This window comes from Pteropus alecto, unplaced genomic scaffold (assembly GCF_000325575.1).
Source record: "Pteropus alecto unplaced genomic scaffold, ASM32557v1 scaffold105, whole genome shotgun sequence".
Classification (NCBI taxonomy): Eukaryota; Metazoa; Chordata; class Mammalia; order Chiroptera; family Pteropodidae; genus Pteropus; species Pteropus alecto.
The window spans coordinates 2,880,672-2,901,059 of record NW_006436294.1 but is presented as its reverse complement, the minus strand read 5'-3'; the positions used below and the strand labels follow the sequence as shown (position 1 = coordinate 2,901,059).

The 20,388-nt window shown below is 48.3% G+C and overlaps 1 long non-coding RNA gene across 1 annotated transcript; it reads right to left on the bottom strand.

The window, feature by feature from the left end:
- On the bottom strand, nt 1–19,561 carry LOC107195756. Its single transcript, XR_001516991.2, has 3 exons — nt 19,252–19,561; nt 1,922–2,217; nt 1–1,269 (listed from the first exon to the last, which is right to left on the bottom strand). It is a non-coding gene; the product is annotated as an uncharacterized LOC107195756 (long non-coding RNA).
- Nucleotides 19,562–20,388: the final 827 nt, after the last annotated feature.

The window sequence follows — 20,388 nt, the reverse complement described above, 5'->3', positions numbered from 1 at the left end:
TTTTTGGCGGGGAGGCTGCATTATTCTGCCTACGACACATGGCAACAAAAATGCTTGGGTCCATATAACTAGTCCGCTATTTCCCTGTAGGCGGCCTCTCTAGCAGACTCGGTGAACACAGAACCAGAATCATAGGATTCCGGTTCCCCTCACCATGGACATGACTTGACCAGCGAACCCAGATGCCAGCATGACTCCTTCCCTGATGCGAACTGGGCAGTCCTGGAAACGTCTGCCTCTGTGATGCCCGCTTCCATTCCTTCAGGGCTGGACCACCCTGCACCACTGGCCAAGGCCACCTTCCGATGCACATGCATTCCCTTCAGAGGATAATGCCAAGGTCTTCGGTGGCCGGGGTGTCTTCACGCTTAAAGGGCTACATTTTGCACCTCTTTTGTGATCCATTATGTGTGGGACTTAAAGTTGAATTCACAGAGTATAAACTTCTTTCCAAGTTCTTAGGGAACATCCAACTATGTCCCCCAAAACAGGATTCAGTCCTGGGGGCACTCCTGAGAGCCTTCTTCGTGTCAAGCACAGTGACATACTGTGGAAACCAGACGCAGCCCCAGCCTCAAAGAGTTCACCCAGTTTTGAGCCAGGTAAGGCCCCCGGCTTCCAGAGGGGCTCAGGGCTTCAGAGGGGAGAGCTGACCATGAGCCAGGGGAGCAGGGAAGGGGCCCCAGCGCTGGGACTGGGCTGTTTCAACACTAACTGAATCATTTGACTGTGGAAGGCTTTGTACTGTGACCCATTTTCATCATGCCCAGACTTGACTGTGGGCAATTTTCCCTTAATTTTGAATACTAACCCGAGGGAAAAAAACAAGTTGTTTGTTCTTATGATCACACAGTAGGTATGAAACCATATGCTGTGTTTTTCAGTTTCCAAGATTCTTAATTCCATTCTTTATGTTCTGCATAATGATGAGTCTTCACTGTGTCTTTTTTAGGCTCACCAGGTAGGTGTTATCTTTTATCAGGTACCAACAACAGCTGACATTTACTGGGTTCTTCCTTCTTGCCAGGCGCGGTGCCAACATTTTCTCTGTGTCCAATCATTCAATCCTCGCAGCAAAGCTAGGAGGTAGGTACTATTATTATCTCGATTTTGCAAATGAGGCAAAGGCAGCTCAGGGACATTGAGTCACGTCGCCAAGATGGCAGCACTGGTGGATTCCAGATGTGAACCCCGGTCTGTATCAGAGCCTGCAAGCTTCAGGACTCCGCAGCGCCGTGCAATCGCTGACCCCCGGGAAAAGGGCTTGCACTGTAAGCAGATGAGACAGCAATCATCATCTTAATTTTTTTAATTGTGGTAAAATACACATCACATAAAATTTACCATCTTAACTATTTTTAAGAGTGCAACTCAGTGCCTTTAAGTACATTCACCTGGCTGTGCAACTGTCACCACCATCCGTCTCCAGAACTCGCTTCATCCTAACCTGAAACGCTGCCCCCGTTAAACACTGAGTGCCCATCCCTCCATCCCCACTGATCCGTCAGCGGCCATTCTACGTTCTGTCTCCGTGAACTTGCCTGCTCTCGGTCCCTCACGCAAGTGGAATCATGCAGCCCTTGCCCTTCTGTGCCTGGCTTATTTCACTCGGCATAATGTTGATGGTTCGTTCGTGCCGCAGCTCGTGTCAGAACATGTGAGTCTACACAGCCAGAATCGGGCACGTATCAGACTGCCCTTCCTTTTTAGGGCTGAACATCCCTCGTATGTATGCACCTCATTTTGTTTATCTGTTCATCCACTGATAAACAGTTGAGTTGTTTCCACCTTTGGGTTGTTATGAATAATGCTGCGAAGAACACGGATGTACAAATCTCTCTTCAAGACCCTGCCTTCAAGACCCAGGAGTGGAATTGCTGGATCGTACGGCAATCCTATGCTGAATCGTTCGAGGACTCACCACACAGTTTTACGGAACAGCTGCACCATATTCCCACCTACAGTGCCCGAGGACTTTGATTTCGTCACAGCTTTGCCAACACTTGTGATTTTCTGGGTTTTTATTTTTCATCGTAGCCGTCCTGATGGGTGTGAGGTGGTATCTCATTGTGGTTTTGATTTGCATTTCCCTGATGACTAGTGATGTTGAGCATCTTCTCATGTGCTTATTGGCCACAGGTGGTCGCGATCTTGATACCCTTCCTCGTATCGATGAGGAATATACTGACTAGACCCACGCTCTGCCAAAGGGTTATTCTGAGGATGAAATGAGAAAATAGACATGGAAGAATAACATGGCCCCTGGTAAAGAGTGGGTACGCAATAAATGGTAAAGCTGTACAGGTTATCTATCGACACAGCAGTGCTACACGACAAATCACCTAAACCCAGCAGCTTAAAACAACAACCACTCACTATCGCTCATGGATTGATGGGCCAGCTGGCAGCTCTGGTCTTGACTGGGCTCACTCACGTACCTACAGTCAGCTGCAGGAGAGGCAACTCTACTGATCTGGGCTGTGCTAGTCACGTGTTTGGAGTTGAGGTCTAAGCTGGGATGACTCAGCTCTTCTCCACGGGTCTCTCACTCCCCTCCAGTTATCCCAGGCGTGGCCTCAGAGTAATGCCAGGGGCCCAGCGGAAACGTGCAAGCACGTTTCCAAGCCTCTGCCTTGTCCCGTTGGCCACAACGATGCAGTGGGCAGAATTCTAAAGTGAGCCCCCGTGACTCTAACCTTTGTATAAACCCACTGCTCTTGGATTCAGACGGAAAATGCCCCTTGTTTCCGGCCAGTAGAATTTGGCACAGGTGAAATGTCACTCATGATTTCATTATGTTTCGTAAGACTATATCTTAGCAGACTGGAACGAGAGTTTCCCTCTCTGGTCTTGCAGAAGTGAGCTGTCACATTATAAGAGGGCCACATGGCAAGGAAACATGAATGACCCCTACAAGCTGAGAGTGGCCCCCGATTTACAGCCAGCAAGAAAACAGGGACTTCAGTCCTACAAGTGCAAGGAGCTGAATTCTGCCAACAACCTGACGAGCGTGGAAGAGGAATCTGAGCCACAGAAAGGAAGACAGCCCAGCCGACGCCTTGGTTCCAGCCTTGTGAGACCCTAAGCAAAGGGCCTATCTAAGCCATGCCCAGGTTCTTGACCCGCAGAAACTATAAGATGATAAACGTATGTCATTTTAGGCTACTGAGGTTGTAGTAATTTGTTATGCAACATAGGGATCCAACACAACAAGTCACATAGCCCAGCACAGAGCCCGCGTGGCAGGGCTTTCCGGCAGGCGGGACACGTGAACAACTGGGGCGTTAATGCATTTATTCCAACACGCTTTCCCAGCCCCAACCAGCGGCCTGACCAATGCTGGCAGCACTGCCACAGCAGCTTGGCGCCACCATGGCTGGATGCTCTGCAACTGCAGACTCAGAAAAGGAGTGAGCCTAGAAATGGGGTCAGCGTACTGCATCAGAGCGAGCACTCTGGAGCCAGATAGCATGGGTTCAAGTCCGCGCCACAGTACTTACCGGCTGTGTGACCCTGGACGCATGACTTACCCTCCCTGGGCCTTAATCACGTCAATAAAAAACGGATAATACTACCTTAGGATTGTCGTGTCAATTATGTAAATTAATATACATAAAGCACTTAGAACATGCCTGGGACCTTGTCGATACTATATGTGTTTGCCACATTGTTCTGTTTTCAAATAGTTAATCAGTGTAAAGATTACAGTCATTCCAACGGAATACTCAGGGAAGGAGAAACTCTGTTCCCTGATAGTGCGGATAAACACACATTTTCTTTATGTGCTTCAAGACATACAGAAAGATGCACAACTTAAATACTTGCTGGAAAACATACAACCAAGAGCATGTCGTGTAGACAAAAGCAGGAAATAAACAGGAAACATCATGTTCACAGTAATCCCCTTCAGTACTGTAAGCCTCATATAATAATCCTATTTTATCGAGATTTCTCCTTCCTTTGGAACTTATCGCGGGGACTTACAAATTCTCGTTCTTGCCTTATTTCCAAGGAATGTACTCTTTCAAGCGCAGGTTTTATAATGCTCGTAACACAGTGCGTAATAACCCCCACTTTACAAGCCGAGGTGGGAATCCTGATTTGGAAGGACAAGCAGCGCCCCGGTGGCCAGGGACCCGGAGTAGTTCTGGTTCCACTACTCGAGGGGCTGTGCAGGTGCGGCCTGGGCCCCAGCTTCACTGGATGGGAACGAGGACCAGAGGAGAAAAGGGCAAAGGCGCTTTTTAAACTGTGTTTGACCTTCACCTGGTAGGTGGGGGGCGAACCATATGACCCAACGTCCAGGTCCGAGAAGATGCCCAAATGTTAACCCAGTTGTTCTCACGCCGGAGCTCCCATCTGTCACTTCCAGGGTGCGTTAAAATAGAAATCGCTGGGACCCGCCCCCAGAGTTTCTGATTCCGTGGGTGGGGCTCCAGCGTCTGCATTTCTAAACAGGTCCCCAAGGAAGCTGATGGGGCTGGCAGGGGACCGCAGGTGCTGAGAGCGCTCTGTGTTAAAGCTTCCGTGGTAATTAAGCTCCCCTGGTAATTAAGTGGGCAGTCGAAATGGAAAAGCACAGGGGCGACCTGACCATCCGACGCCATCATTAAGAGCGTGCTCGTGCCTGGGGCAAACCCGGCAGCCTCCCCTGTCCCCCACGCAGGCGACTCCCCCACACCACCTCCAGAAGCAGAGTCCTCAAGCCCAGATCTCACGTTGCTGCTCTCAGAACACGGCAGTGCCTCTCCGATGCCTACAGTGTGACTCAAACGCAAGCCACCAGCTGTAAGGCTTTCCACCACTTACTCCCATCCTTCTATCTGTTTCTCTAGTCTCGTCTCCTGAGTAACCCTCCTCCCACCCCCATTGCTTGGAAAAGAGTTGCCGTGGCCCCTGGAGTGCAGAGTTCACGTGGTTTGGGGGGCGGCAGCAGAGGCGCTGCTGTCAGGAGGCTGGGATTCAAGTTCTGCCTCCCCCTCCCCCACTTTCCAGCTGTGCACCTGGGGCAGGTGACTTTGCAGCTCTTTCCTGGGCCTCTTCAGTCACGAAGGGAGACTCAGAGCCCCTTTCCTCAACGAGTTGTCAGCTGAAATACTCTCTGAAGAGCACTGAGCCCACAAGCCAGCGTGGCGAGTGTTCAGTGAAGTACTGCTGGTAGACAGACAGCAGCTACAAACGGCAGAGAGAAAAATGACCACTGACCCTGTCCGCACAGTTTGGGACGTGGCCTGAGGGGGTGGGGTGGGGAAGACAGGGCCCCTCGGAGTGGATTAGGGCCCCCTCATTTCCCTTCTCTTAGCACCCTACACATACCCCCTCCCAGGGTATAGTACTCAGCATTCTTTTCTTTCCAGATCTTTCTTCCCTGTGAGACTGTGACCTCCTTGTGGGCAGGGACTGTATCTTACCTTCTTCAGCCTGTGGAAGAAAAGGAACAGCTGCCATGTATTGGGGGGAAGGGAGACACTTGTTCTTCAGCTCCGGAGTAAAAACCAAGAGGTTGTAATGAGGAGAAAACCTAAGAAAAGCCACCTTCAGCAGGCCTGCCCTCCTGTCGTTAAGACCCGAGTGTCTTTTTCCCTCTTGGCCTTGCTTCAAAGGGACCCCTGAGCACAAGCGTCCAGTCTGGAACCTGCAGATGGGCTCGGCTCTATTCTTGGCCAGAACTTCCCCCACTCCCATGCCCTCTCGGTTCTCTCTATACATTGATTGTTTACACATCTCCCTTCCTAGATTTTAGACTCTATTACGAGCTATTAAGATAATGTTCCTCCGCGCTTGTAACTGTGATAAATAAAAATGAAATAAAAATAAGTACAATACAACGAGACGTGTTGGTACAGAATTCAATGTAAGGAAAAGCTTGCAAACTGCTAAAGCTTTCAGGAGGAGAAAGGGCATCCCCTGCACTGGAGGTTTGCAAGCGGGAGCTGCAACCGCCCGCTGGGAAAGAGCTACAGTTTTGGGGAAATGTCAGAGGTGACATTGGTAGATACCGGAGGGCTTTGCCGGGCTCCAAGGAACAAGTGGGGGCCAGGGTGAATACATTCTTCTCTCACGTGTCTGCACACTGAGGGGGACAGAAACCCGGGGAGCAGCCAGCCCAAATCAGAGGGTCCCCAGCCCTGCCGCTTCATGGTCACTGGACAAAGGTCCAGCCCCGCTCGAGCCTGGCTGACCCACTTCCGGGACGCACTCCGAAGGCAGCTCCACAGAAACGCCAGGTATGCAATCTCTTAATTGGATACTTGGCAGAGAACGAGGACGGTTCACTGGCTCCACGGCCCAGGCCCACATGTAGGCAGGCAAGGGGAAAAGCGTCCCCGGCCAGGGCAAAGAATGCCAATTTCCACTTGGCAGGGTGGCAGGCATTTCAGAGAGGATTACAGGGCAGTTCTAACCAGCTGTCACAAGGGCCGAGTGTTGTTCTAACCGGTGCCCCTGTGTGAACCCTGCTCGCTGAACATGCAGTGCTTACTTCTGCCTCCCCCGTGTACACCCTGGGCACCCCTCACCCCACCCCACCGTGAGATGCACGCACGCCACCCCGCTGACAGCCCACTTCCACCCTCCCCAGCTTCCGAGGGTGCCGAAGCCCGATCCTTCCTGAAACCTCCACACACCCCAGACCACAGGAGTCTCAGCAACTCCAGAACCACCTCCCGGCTGTTAGAATAATGACCATAACTGCCATGACTAAGCTCCTACGATGTGCCAGAAACATGGTAGACATTGTGTATTCATTGTGCCAGTTCTGAAAACGATACTGCGAGGAAGGAAGGTGCCCCCACTTTAAAAATGAGACGACCGGGATGTTGACTCTGCTCGCTGAGCCAGCGCTCGACCAAGCGAGGCCTTCCTGGCTGCGACTCCCACGTGCCTTCCACACAAAAATCGAATGCAAGTTTCCTTCTCATGGGCCCCCCTTACCCCTGGGAAACAGCCTGCGCCCCTGGAATCGTGGACTATATCTTACAACCCGATGTCCCCCGAAGTAGTTACCATAAGATATAAGCAAAACTCCTTCCAATAAATTTTCTCTTGTGCCTGATCTATTTCAAATTGCGATTCTGTCACGTGGCACCAAAAGGGCCCTAGAAAATACAATTTGAACTTTTATTTCTCGCTGTACAATCGTAGATCTTTGAGTGAGAGTCGGCCTCAAAGGGTCACCTGCGGCAGGTAATAAGGCTAAACCCTGGGCATCCTCATACAAGAGACTGGCTGTGACCATGTGTCTGCAAAGGTCCAGCCCGGGCATTTGAATGATTTGGGGAAATAAATGAAACTGTCCTGAACTCTTTTAGCTAAAGTGTTAAGATGTGTACTTAAAAAGCACATCACATAAGAACTCCCGGGCAGTTGGACAGTAAGAAAAAATCATTTCGGTGTTGTTCCAACCGCAAGGCGTCCAATCAGCCAGAAGAGGTGGTCCAACCTCCCCCCGACTCCCCACCCCGCATAGCCCCTGCCCCCGCCTGCTCCATACTGAGCCGGTCAGCACTTTAATGAAGAATGTGAATATGCTGCCCCTGAGATGCTCACAAAGTGCCCATCCCCATGCCTGACACAAGGTGGGGCCGGCCAGGGGACACGCTGGTACGACGCAGAAAGGTCTTGGGGCATCTAGAACAAAGACCACTGACCCCCAGACCTTCAGTGGCCTGGCAGGTTTAGGCGGGTATATAGAAGTGTGAACACCAGCCGTGCAAACTCAGAGGTTACTGATGGCCGACTCCAGCTTCTGTGTTGGAAGGACCAAGGAGGGGCCAGGTGGTAGAGAGCGAGAGCCACCTCCAACTCAGGAGGCGGCTGTAGCCCTGTCCGCCCAGTTGTTGCCAGGTGTAACGTTGTGATTTACAATAGGAAATATATATTTGGTCTTCATATATTCTGTTTCTGGCATGGAGCTCCTAAAACTTCTGGCCTTTCCAAGGTGATGAAGCACATCAAGGTCTTTTGCTATGTGAATGAGATGGCTTTCAAAAGCACTTCAGGATGGGGGCTGCTTACCAGGAAACCAACCTTGTGATTAGAAGGTGGGAACTTCCAGTACCCCAGCCCCGACCTCCAGGGAGAGGAGAAGGGCTGGAGGTTGAATCGATCACCAATGGCCGATGCGATCTGTGTAATGGCCGTGACTGTGTGATGAAAACCCCACAGAACTTCCTGGCTGGTGACCGAGTTGCTCGGAGGTGCTGGGCGAGGAGCCACCGAGAGTCCCCGCACCCCACCCTGCCCATCTCTTCCGTCTGGCTGTTCCGGAGTGATGTCCTTTCGTACTAAACTGGTAACCCAGTAAGTAAAATGTTTTTCCTGAGTTCTGTGAGCCTCTCTAGCAAATTAATCATATCCAAGAGGGAGTGGTGGGAACCTCTGGTTTACAGGCAGTTGGTCAGAAACACAGCTAACAGTGTGGGCTTGCGATTAGCATCTGAAGTCCAGGAAGGGGGTCTTTGGCACCTCCAATCTGTATTCAGTCCATCAGAAGCACAGGTGACACCCTGGGCTGATGTCTGATGTCTGAATTGGGGTTTGGGGGGACAGTCTTGTAGGACTGAGCCCTTAACCTGTGGAATCTGACACTCTCTGGGTAGACAGGTACCAGAACTGAGTCGAATTGTAAGACACCCAGTGAATGTCCAGATAATTGCTTGTTGATGGTGTAAGGAAAACCCTTACAAACATGGGGCTCCAGGGGCCCAAATGACCAGATGAAGTCAGGCCCTCCTCAATTTTTCAGAGAAGCCATACATCCTTACTTTCCTATGAAATCTACCTACTTAAAAATATTGGCATTTCATTTAAACTTTTTAAAAAATTTGCCTGGATCAACGATCCCAGTTGCAGGCTGGATCCTGTCTACAGATGGCCCATTTATGACCATCCCACAGAAGTAGAACCTGAGTCCAGAGAGGTGAGGCAACCTGCCAAGGGCACACAGCTTGTTGGTGGCAGGGACGGCACAGGGTCTGGACCTCCTGGTGGCCAGGCCAGGACACTTTCCACTTCAGCCCTCACTCTACGGCATCTCAGCTGGTGGGGATCCCCACCAGGGATGCTTTGATGAGACACATCTGCAAGGTCGTGGGGAGGCCACATCTTGGCCAGTGTCCCTGCATGTCACTGCCATATTCGCCTCCCTAAGCTGTGACTCTTCAATGATTTCCAACTGCTTCTTGGACTCATGTCCGATCTTCGCAGAGCATAATGTTCTTTCTCTCCCACTATGCTTCCTCCAACGTCACTCTGGGAGCCTTAGAGTTTTGACTCATTCATTCACCTCCTTGTCCTGAGCACCTCCTGCAGAGGGCACGGCATTCAACCCTGGGGACATGAGTCAAATCGGACCCAGGCTCTGCTTGAGAAGCTGTGACGGTCCATTTTATGTGTCGGCTGGGCTGGGCCATGGTGCCCAGGTCTTGGGTTCGACACCAGTCTAGATATTGCTGCGAAGGTATTTTTCAGATGTCACTAACTTTGAACTCAGCGGCCATTAATGGGATGACCCTTCCCAATGTGGGTGGGCATTGTCCGATCTGTTGAAGCCTTTAAGAGAAAATACAGAAGTCCTTGAAGGGAGAGAAAACCCTGTCACAATGTCGCAATATCAGGATGCCAGTGCTTTACAAAATGCCTGGGTCTCTCCTTTCTCAACTCCAGAAGGCAGAAAAGCATGGAGGCCTGGAGTCGGGGCTCTGGATCTGGAGAGCGAGGCCCTCCAGTTCCGCCTGGTAACATCCTGCTCTGTAGGTCCCGGTTTGCCCAGTAGCAAACGAGATTGCTAAAACTGGGCACCTCGTAATTTGCAAGGATTTAAAGAGATAAGTCGTACAAGGCTGGGGCTCCCTGTCTCGTGGGGACTGTAAGCCAGTGTTATTTATTTTATTATTACCCTACCTTTTTCAGGAAAAGGTGGTATGAATTTCCCTTCTGCCTAACCTCTGGCACTGGCATTCTATCACCTGGCACATAAATGTCTTTTTGGAAACGTACCACTCACTTTATATCTTGAGTCACTGAGCTGGGAGGGCGCTTAGCTCTCTTCCCCCTTTCCAGAAGGGACACTTGCGGTCAGAGAGGTGACACCACTTGCCCAGGGTAGCACAGCGAGGAAGCAGCGGAGGTCGACCCCTCCCAACCGCTGCCGCGCCATCTTACTGACTGCGTGAGGGTCAGACGGTTGGCACAGCAGCCAAGAGCTTCTTGGTCACGGGGTCACAGAGCAGGAGAAAGCATGGGAATTTTATCCCTAATTGTGTCCTGTTTAACTTGGCCCTCCCTATCCTGGCCAAGCCAACTGCCAGCAGAGTTCTTGCCCTTGGGTGGTCATCAGAAATTCTGACTTCTAATTTGGGCTGATTGCTTTGGACGAGTCGCACAGTCTCTCTATTCTCATCTCCCCATTTATAAGTCTGGGATAATAATAGCTTCCTCTCTTTGGGAAACATTTCAATGGCTTTTTTTTTTTTTTTTGAACAAGGTTACATCATCTGTTCCCCTTAATTTGCTTTGTTTGGGGAGGCAGGAAGTCATTTTCAGTCAGCAGCCAGTAATCACTAATCACACTGACAATTTGTAACGAATGAACTGCCAAATGTATTTCATGACTAGATCTCTATTTCCTAAGGAAACTTTCTCCTGGGAGTGGGTTTTAGCCCAGGTTCAGGCACCACATGGCTGTGGTTAGAGGTCTGACTAGAAGAGAGAGAGCTCTTGACTGAGAGTTAGAGCCCCAGGTGAGGCTGGGGATGGGGAGGGGGAACCTGGTGAAGTCATGTCACCTAAATTTCCGATTCTTCAACCACGAAATGAGGACACTGAACTAAAAGACCCAGAGTCCTCTTCTTCGGCGATGCTGCTTGCTCTCCACGTAAGAAAATCATTTAATAAAAACAGTTCTCAGTCACCCTGGTCCCTTCCAACCCTCCCCCTTCCATAGCTCCACCCGCCCTCCGCTCACCCTCTGGGTGAGACTCCCAGCAGCAGAGGAAGGAATAGGAACATCATGGTAGGTCCACGCCACGGTATGACAGGCAGTCGTCGAAAATGATGCATGAAGAGGTTTCAATAACACGGGCAAATGAAGAGCTTATGTTAGGTGTGGAAGGCAGGAGGCAAAATTATGCAATAACATCTCAATAATTAAAAATGCATTAAGACCAAGACCAGAAGGAAATACTGCAAGATGTTAGCGGTGGTTAATGACTCAGCCTGCCAAGTGCCGGAGCTGGGACTCCGACCCAGGCCTCTGGGCGGAGAGGCTGTGGGAGAGCTGTTAGAGAAATGGCACGTGATCATAAATGTCGACTACTCTGAAGAGTTCAAAGACAGGAGGGCTGGAACTGTGGCGTGGGCCGTGAGAACCTATTTAGAGAAGTCATCACTTATCCACCATGTACTTTACCACGGATTATAATGGAATAATGTTAGTTAATACATTTTTTCCACATCATTCACTTTATTCCTTTCCTTCAGCAAAATTTCTGCACGCATTAAGAAGGCATGTTTTGTTCCTCCTTCAGACTCATCTCAAATACCTGCGGAAGCTAAGCAATAAATCTTTGGCACCTTAAGCAGTGGATCTATTTATCCCGTTAGACACCATTAGCAATCCTAGATAATTAAATAGCTAAATTATTTGATAGTTCAGACAAAAATCGTATCCTTTTTCTCTGAGCTGGACCACTGCCTTTGAAATTACACTCTCTTTGAAAAGATAGGTCATTTTTCCTGGTCTTAGCATTTCAGGAATCCCAAGCTGCTGCAGTGTGCCAAACCTATCAATCCTCGCTCTCCCTAATCACCCAGGGTTCTCTGGTCAGAGCCCTAATTGTCACACTGATTGCAGACATGTCCCCTAAGCTGAGGCTCACTTCCTGGATCACAGGAGGTAATATGAGCTAGATAAGTGTACACCCAAGAGGCAGGTAAGAATCACTGGATATATTATTTTCTAAAATAAAAGGATCAGCTATAAACAAAAACTACTATTTCATGAGATGATGAGGTACAAGGCTGTGACTCTAGGAAAACAATGCCACCTAAACAATTCAGGAAGAACCATTTATTCGATTTAATCGGAGCTCCATGGGACAAATCTCTCAAAACAGAAAAAAGAAATATAAGACGTCAGACAGTATTTTTGTGGGAATGTCACTGTGCTTAGAATTGGGAGGCCAAGGTTCAAGTCCCAAGCTATTATGTTTCCTCCGCGGGTTTTTTCCAAGTTCCAAAGCCATCTTGAGCTTCATTATTGCCGTCCAAAACAATGAGGCTAACAGATATAGCACATAACTGGCACTTCCGAAACCGTGAGTGGAATATAAAATTAAACATATAAAGAGAAAACAATAGATAGATAGACGGACAGAGAGATATTTCAAAACCAGGGCTCCTAAGAGTAGTCTACACCGCGTTACCTATCGGTGTAGACTACTAGTGCTGAGAGGGACCTCAGGGTGCATGAGTCTAGTTTTCAGCCTGGAGCCATGTACCCCTAGGGGTTCCACGGAACACAGACTTCAAATGTGAGATGGGTGTCACAGTTGTGCCTTCTCAGTATCCACTGCCCCATCTCATGGTAACGATACCCTAATTTTCTTTTGGGGAACCACCCCTGTGCTGCTCTCCACATGGTTCAGGTAGGGCCAATCCATCCCGTGTCACAACGACAGGCATGTGGCCAATCCGTCTTACATCCCACTGCCCACAAGATGGTGTCAGGCCTGGGCTGGACTTTGAACAGAACCGTGAGAGGGTTGTGCTCTTTATGTTGGGGTTGCCCAGCTGGTGGAAGGTCAGCTTGCACGCTCATGGACTTGTCTGCAATCGCCTGGCCAGACCTTTCCTGAAAAGAAGGCCAACAGCTCAGAGAGCAGGGCCAAGAGAGAGAAGGAAACAGGCTCCTGATGCCATCCTTTGGGCTCCTGAATCCAGCCATGCCTAAAACTTTTGAGGACCACGAACCATTCACTACATTGCAGTTTAGCATATGCCATTTTGAACTGAGTCCCTATCATTTGTAACCACAAAAGAATCCTGAACCAACACAAGAGGTTTCATGAATTCCTTGAAATAGAATGCAAATTTCGTGTAAATAAGCATAGGTATATTTTCTTAGAGAGAGGATCAGCATTGTTAATGGGTTCCTGGACTAAAATGATTAAAACCGACCATTCTAATCCAACGCTCACATTTTACAGATGAGAAAGCCAAGGCCTTGCCCCAGGTCACACGGCGAGTTGGTGTTGGAGGAGGTCAATGAGAGGACACGGCCACTGGTTGACTTGCAAGCTGGACCTGGGCAACTGGCAGCTCCTCGCCCCCTCCCCTGTCCTTGGAATGTGCACGCCACTTGCCTTCCCACGCTGAAAGCTACCTGAGGACACAGGCTTGAGATAGTAAGGTGCTGCCGAGGCCAGCTGCATGGTGTATGCGGCTAAACCCTGCTAAGGCAGCTACATAAACTTTGAAGATTCTGGTGGGCAAGTGTGGAGACCTACTCATCTTGCAGCTGCCCAAGACAAGCCTTGCAGGTAAGTTTCCTTGCTTCTTAAACCTGCCACCAACCGATCTGGAGTGGCCTGCCTTCCTACAGTCTCCCTTTACCCTCTGTGTATGGGGCCACCTTGGGAATCGACAGTGGTAACACAACACGAACCAGAATCCAGTTCTGCTGATTCATCCTAATGCTCCCCACCAGTGGATCCCACCTCTGGCCACTCAGAACCAGCAGGGAGCTGTAACCGTCGCCTCGTGCAGGCTCTCCAGACCAAGCCAGCCAGAATGTGGAGGAATGAGGATCTGAGCACTGATAAAGACCCCCGGAAGATTCTGATGTGCAGTTAGGATAAGTACCCCTGCCTTAGAGCATAAAAACAATGACGAAAAATACACACGACGAAATTTGTCCACTACTTACTAATAAACATTAAATACCGCACTAGCATAAAATTGAAGAGCTTAGGCTACCCAAGCACTGCGCTAGGCATTGAGGCGCCAAGCTGAAACGGCCACAGGACTCGTCCTAAAAGGACTTGCCACCTCTTATGTAAAAAGAAGTAAGAACTATCCCTCAAAAAAGGGCTCTTTTCATCTGCAGATGAATAGAATTCTTGGCGGCCCTGCCTTCAACTTCTCAGCCACCTAACTAACTCTCTCCAGGTCTCTCAAATTAAGTGAACAGCTCCTTTAGACAATACAGTTGAGCGTTAGCATCTGTTTGAAACAGTCCCTTCTAGGGAATGTACAGCATTTGAGTATATTTACAAAAATTCTCTTCAAAGGTAAAGTTTTTGTGTGATCGAAGTTAAATTGCCATCAGCATAAAATAGACTGCTATATCGATACGATGCTTCCTGGGAGCCTCATAGTAACCACAAAGCAAAAACCAACAGTAGATTCACAAAAGATAACGATGAAGAGAAGGAGATCAAAGCATCCCACTATGGAAAAATCATCAATTCACGAATTCTCGCCAAAGACTGCAAGAGAAGGAGAAAGAATAAAGAAAGTACAGAACAGCTAGAAAACAATAAGATGGCGTTAGTAAGTCATTACCTATCGATAATTACTCTAAGTGTAAATAAATTGAACTCTCCAATCAGAGGACATAGAGTGGCTGGATGGATTAATAAAAAAAAACAAAAAACCAAGACCCAACTACATGCTGCCTGTGAGAGACTCTCATCAGCTGTAAGGACACACACAGGTTCAAAGAAGGGGGATGGAAAATGGTACTCTGCAGGCAAGTGGAAATCACGAGAGAACAGAGACGGCTACATTTATATCACACGAAAGACTTTAAGCCAAAAACAGTAACAAGGGACAAAAAAGTCATTATATAATTAGAAAAGAGTCAATTCATCAAGATGAGATCACGATATATGTGTATCAAATCAATGCATCATGTACTTTAAACTTACACCGTATTAGATGTCACTTATATCTCAATGAAGCTGGGAAAATTTTGTGTTAATTTTTTAATTCCCTTTCAAGAATGTTGTCTATAGATAAGTTTACCTCCCTATATTTTTATAAAGATACCTACTAATTTACCCTAGGTTATTATTATTATTTTTTTTACATCACCTTCCGTGCATTGTCCCAGCCCACCTCCCCTCCATTCTCAGCCCATTCGTGGCTCCCTATTGGACAGTGCAGGCGTGAAACATCTCCTTCACTGCGGAAGGTCCCATTGCGCAATGCGGCCCGCGGAAGAAGCAAGAGGACAAGAGAGGCAGGAGTGGTCTGTCTAGGGTCCGGCTGGGCTCAGTTCACTCAATCAGCCCTTGGGGAAAAAAAGGAAGCTGGAAAGAGACACGAACGCCAGTCTACACCCTTCAACACACGGCGAAAACTCCCAGTAATAGATCAAGGCTAATCTGTGCTTCAGGCTCTGACTGAAAAATGCAAATCGACCCCTCAAGGTGAAACAGAAACAGAGGTGGGACAGGAGCAAAAGATTCTCTCTCCTTTAAAGATGTGCATATGAGACTCCTAGTAACCAAAAACTCTTTTTTTTTTTTTTTTAGAAAAAAGGAGTGACCCATAGCTTGGAGCAAGTCCACTCGCTCTCCAGAAGCAGTATGAAATCCCAGAGGACCGAGTGACCCACTTAGGGCCAGGTGCCCACCGATGGATCGGTCGGTCTCGTGGAGGTGGCTGCGTGATTGGAGCATGACCACTGCTTATGAATGTCCCGCTGCTCTGGGCAGACACAAAGGCGGGGGGCCCAACACTGAAGGGACAGCCCTCATTTCAGGCCTCGCTTCGTGTAGCCCGTCTTGGCTCGCTCGTTCCTGGTCTTTGAGATTTTTGAGGACGAGGATCCTGTTTCCTCCATTGCACCCAGAGCGGCATCTGCCTCACCGTTTCCTCTTGCTTTTCAATAACTCTTTAACTAGAGGGGAGTAGATGGCATTGACTGAGCCTTACCTTGGTCCAGGGACAATGCTATGGGCTCCATCTGCATCACCTCGTTGAAACATTATGGCAACCTTAGGTGATGGATTTCATTCACCCTGCTTTTCGATGAAGAAACTGCATCTCATGAAGGTAAAGTAACTTGCTCAAGGCCACACAACCAGAAAATGCTGACTGCAGAAGTCAAAGTCCCATCTGTATGACTTTTCATGATGTTAAATATTTAAAACTAAATGAGCACATGCTAGTATAACTGATTTGCTTAAATGCCAAAAACTTCTTGCAAAACAATTGTTTAAAATGGAATTCTACTAAAGAACAGATCGGTTGGAGGCCACATTCAAGATGACTTCTGAGCACTGCAATTGAAGTCTGTTTTCTGTGACTGCAAAGTCACATTCACACCATATTTAAGGAGCAAAAATGTGGGCTGGCACTATGTTAAGTACAGCTTAATAATGACGTTCTCAATAGAAACAATAAAATCACGAATAAAGTTGCCAGCCAGCCTCTTCTACTTGGTGCACGTAATTTAGGCCTTTACCTGTTTCACCGCATTGCCTGTTCACTAGTCCTAGAACAGGTCTTGCACATTCCTTCCTCATACCCTTGTCCATGCTCCAGCGGTGGTATTACTTCCTCGCCCCACCTAGGACTCATTTAGCTCTATGTTTTCCTCAAAGACCAACAAAACCCATGTGAAGTGAATATGAGTGGTTTTAAATATTTCTCTGCTATCACTGCCCTAGGAGGTGTTTAGTATTTGACATGGGAAGTGCCAAGGTGCTGAAAAATGGAAGCTCCATTTTCAAGCGGAGCTTTGTATCAGTCAGTTTTTGCTGTGTAACAAATAAGAACAAAAAATCTCAGTGTCACATGACAATAAACTTACATATCTACAAGACAGCTTAAGTTTTGTTGATCTAGGCTGACCTCCTTTAGGTTTAACTTCAAGTCCAAGTTGGGTCCAGGTGCTTCATATGTTTCATATGCTTCATATGTTTCTCATCCTCCATGGTATGAGCTTCCTAAGGCATGTTATTCTCATGGCAGAAGACAGGTGCACGGGAGAGTAAGCCCAACCATGCGAGCACATTTCAAGCTTCTGCTCACAGCACATCTGCTAACATCTTATTGGCCAAAGCTAACCACATGGCCAAGGCCAAAGTCGGGGAGTGAAGACAGTGCTTTCCGGTTTCCTGGGGGCAGAAGGAAGGGAATGAATATTTGCTGAATAATAAATAATCTCTAGAGACACTAACGTGTATTTAAAATGTCCCTTCTTTTGCCATAACAGGCTACAGAACGCTACCCAAACAGAGAGAGGGAAAAAGAAGAGCATAGAGATGGCGGAGAAACCGAGCAGCACCGCAGCCCTCACAGCCTCTCCTCGGGCATGGAGGAAAGAAGCTGGAACGCTTTGGAGAGTGTGTGGGGAGGCAGCAAGGGCTCCTCGGCAAGAACATGTTATTGGCAGGGGGGTAGAGGGAGCCCCGGTCTGGTGTCGTCACACGGAGTGGATGGGAGCGAGAACTGACGGAAACATCTTACAGAGAAACCTGTCAGTGCACATCACGTTCTGTAAAGGTGCCTGGCCTTTGATCCAGCAAGCCCACTGCTAAAGAGGTGCTCTATGGAGAGAACCTAAGATCATACTCGTTTGTCTGTTGTAGCAGAAATAATAGTGCTAATAAAAATAAAGAAAAGTAGAAAAGAAACGGAGAAAACTAACCAAGTGTCCATCTCTAAAGGCCTGAATTAAGGTAGATTCATATGGCATATGATAAAGCATTTAAAAATAAGTTAAATCTATACATGCTAATTCATTCATTAAAAAACTATTTATTGTGTGTCCACCGGGTGTCAAATCCTGCTCTTGGCGTTAAAGACGTAGCAGAAAATGAGACATGCAGGGTCTCTCTTCTCAAGGAGAAAGAGTAGTGGAAGACAATTAACAAAGCCAATAAATAAAGAAGATAATCTCAGTAAGTGTAAATGCCATGTGAAGACGCGACAGGATGGCGTGCGAGAGGAAGCCGGGAGAGAGGGTCTACAGGAGGCCTCTCTGAGAAAGTGATGTCAGCGCTGAGACCTGAGTGACAAGAAGGAGCCGACCCATTCTCGAAGAACATGGGAAGAACATCCTAGGGAAAGGAAGCAGAAAGGGCAGAGGCCACGAGGTGGGAATGCGCTCGGCCTATGCAAGCGAAGGACCAAACTCCACTGTGGCTGGAGCTGGGAGGAGCGGGGACAGTGGACCACGACGAGGTCGGAGAGATGCTAGAGAACCAAGTTTCTCCTGTTCCACTCTGATGCTCATGTCCTTGGTCTCCCCACCTGTAAAATGGGAGTTACTAGTCATTGACAGCTTTTATCTCCTAGGATCTCTGCAAGAAGTCTGTGCAGACTTCCTCACTGCACAGGTAAGGAAACTGAGACTCAAAATGTCTACTGCCTTTGTCCCAAGTCACACATTTTACAGTCAGCACAATCGGGACTCAAATTCGGGTCTCCTGACTGCTCTGAGTGCTCTTTCCACTACACCATAACCGCTTCCACCTCACTTGCGAATTTCAAAAAAAAAAACAAAAAAAAAACACAGCAACACTTCCGAAATTTGGAAGTGTCTTTATAACCCAAATCGTTTCAAGAGAGATTGATCCCCAGTGATGTGGATAAATTGAGTTTTTCAGTCTGCAGCCTAAAGCCACCATGGATTTTACTTTCAATATAATTCGTTGTTTACATATTTCTCTCTCCCACCAAAATGCGATTGGTCAGCATGGGAGGAACTGTCCATGGTGCAGAACTGGTGGCGGCAGAGAAGTCGGAGGGGGAACACCGGCCGGGCCCGCCCTCCGCATCCGAGATCACACCGCCTGCGAATCGTGAGGTTAGAATTTGAACTGGCATCTGTCCAAGTGGAAAGTACGTGCTCCTTCCAATACTTGGGCTGGTGTGTGGGAAGGACCCAGCGGAGTGCCTGACACACGGTACTAGCTCAGTTAACTTCGGCCGCTGTCATCGTCACGCATACTGTGAAGCGTCTCTCCCTAGTCATCTGGTCTAATTGCAGAGAATCCACCCAAAGGTCCACAGGACTAAAGAGATCAGGTTGTGGGCATTCCAGATGATTCCCAGGCCACGAAATCTCCCTGCATAATTCACAGCAAAGCCTGGCAGTCTCGCTCCATTTCTCAGAACAGAATCTGCTGGGGACTGGGAGATTAATCAGACTTCATAAATTCAGTGAGATAAACCGTAGCATGTTTACCCGCGCACTCAGAGGCATTGTCATAAATCACCACAATTAAAGCTTACCTGTCTGAGCAGAAGCACAGCCTGCACTAGGGCCCCGAGAGCAGAAGGTCATAGCATCAATGGCTTCCCAATGGCTTCCTAGCTTTCTGAGCCTTCCTGTGACTAGTGGGACCAGCTGCACTGTGCTCCAGTTTAATCATTAGCAAAGCCATGAACATTAGCCCAACAGTTCGGAAGGGGCTCCAGGGCTATGTGTGTATTTCTGCTCAGAATTAGTCAAAACTGAGCTACATTCAGAGGAGATTAGAAGTTTGAAAGGCATTGATCTGCTTCTTCGAGCCATAGCTTCTTAAGTCAAAACTTGACAAGACCTTTGAAACCCAGAAAGGATTAATAATGTGTCCCAGGTTAACGCAAGTCGTTAATGGCAGACCTGGGATCTCAACTCAGGACTCCTGATTCTCAGTCTCATGCTCGTTCTACTCCAAATCATCTGCCTAGGAGTTTGGGGTAGATTAGAACGCATTCAAAAATATTCACTCCCTCCCGGGATGCTTATACTGCTTTCCTTGGTCTTGGTTACATGACCTCCTCTGGCTACAGAATGGAAGCAGACCCACTGCAGGCAGGGGTTGAAATGTGCTTGCACAGCGTGGTCTGCCTTGGGCAGAAGGCTGTACCCTGACAAGTTCATAGGTCCAAGGAAGATGAGTGACTCGTGCACCACACGCCGACCCAGCTTGCAGCTTAGAGGCACCCAGTCCTGCCTGGCCTAGATCAGCAGGTCCCCAGCTGATGCAGACACAGGAGTGAAACAGAAGCCTATCTCTGGATTTTTGTGGCTGTACACTATGCAACAGTAGTTGGCTGATTCAAGACACATCCTGCAAACAAATGTACAATACTCTGATGCAGAATTATGCTTTAGAAGGAACCTGGGCGTTGACAGAGCTGATTTGAATCTTGATTTGGGCATTTAGTTACTTCGGGACCTCAGAGAAGTCATTAAAACTCTCCAAGACATGCATGATTTCCTGAACTCTCAAGTGAAAGGAATAACACTTACATATAGAGGGATCCTGTGAACTGAATTATGATCTCCCCAAAACTGAAGCCCTAACCCCTACGGTGTGCCTGTATTTGGAGATGGAGCCTGTAAGAGGTAATTAAGGTTAAATAAAGTCGTAAGGGGCCCTG